This window comes from Myotis davidii, unplaced genomic scaffold, assembly GCF_000327345.1.
Source record: "Myotis davidii unplaced genomic scaffold, ASM32734v1 scaffold914, whole genome shotgun sequence".
Classification (NCBI taxonomy): Eukaryota; Metazoa; Chordata; class Mammalia; order Chiroptera; family Vespertilionidae; genus Myotis; species Myotis davidii.
Genome location: NW_006285484.1, coordinates 1,256,805 through 1,258,067, shown reverse-complemented (window position 1 = coordinate 1,258,067; position 1,263 = coordinate 1,256,805).

Sequence of the window (1,263 nt, the reverse complement as noted above, 5' to 3'; positions counted from 1 at the left end):
CTTCGAGCCATGGCACCGCCCTAGGTGTGGCCAGCCAAGGAGGGCCTGCGGAAGGTTGGCTCCAGGGTGTGTCCAACCTTCCGCAGTCCATCCTTGGCCGGCCCATCTCGCCCAGTCCCATCCAGCCAGCCAACTTCTAATTAATTTCCTTTCAATGTGCACGGATCTGTGTACCAGGTCACTAGTTTTCAATAAAAGGAAACAACTGAGCCGAAACTGGTTTGGCTCAGTGGATGGAGCGTTGGCCTGCGGACTGAAGGGTCCCAGGTTCGATTCCCGGTCAAGGGCATGTACCTGGGTTGGCGACTGATCGATGGTTCTCTTTCATCGATGTTTCTGACTCTCTATCTCTCTCCCTTCCTCTCTGTGAAAAATCAATACAATATATTAAAAAAAAAAAAAGGAAACAACTGAAACTGTCAGTGACTCTCACCTTTCCTAACTAATGCAGATCCGGAGCCGAGGAGAAAGGAAAACATAAGGCTCGTGAGTTGCATTATACCTTCCTCTTCTGGAACTGCTAGCCCATAAGTGGTTTTGGATTAAGGCAGTGGTTCTCAACTTTCTGGCCCTTTAAATACAGTTCCTCATGTTGTGACCCAACCATAAAATTATTTTCGTTGCTACTTCATAACTGTAATGTTGCTACTGTTATGGGTCATAATATAAATATCTGATATGCAGGATGGTCTTAGGCGATCCCTGTGAAAGGGTCAGTTGACCGCCAAAGGGGTCACAACCCACAGGTTGAGAACCGCTGGATTAAGGCACAGTAAATAAAATATAAAGAAATGTCATGTGCTTTGTATTGTTGGATCTGAATAAAAGAGAAAACAGAGCCTTGATCTGATAAGTAAGGACTAATAGCCACAGGGGGAAAAGCACAGAAGAAATTTTTCTGGGAAGTGGATGAAAGGGAAAAGAAAAAGACGGCCTGGGCGCAGCCCTTCATTAAATCCACTTTCCAAGGAAAAGCTAAAGCATACTTTAGAAAATGCAAGATGGGGAAGATTAAGTTTAATAACTAGAGAAAACCAACTGCTGGTAAGAGTGTGAGGAAACACACTTTCAAAATTCACCACTGAAGGGAGTGTAAGTGATCCCATATAATAAAAGCCTATGTCTGGTCATCCGTTCAACCAATCAAAGTTTAATATGCTAATGATATGCTAAGACCACTCAACCGCTCCCTATGATGTGCACTGACCACCAGGGGGCAGTCAACTGGTCAACTAGTTGCTATGACATGCACCGACCACCAGG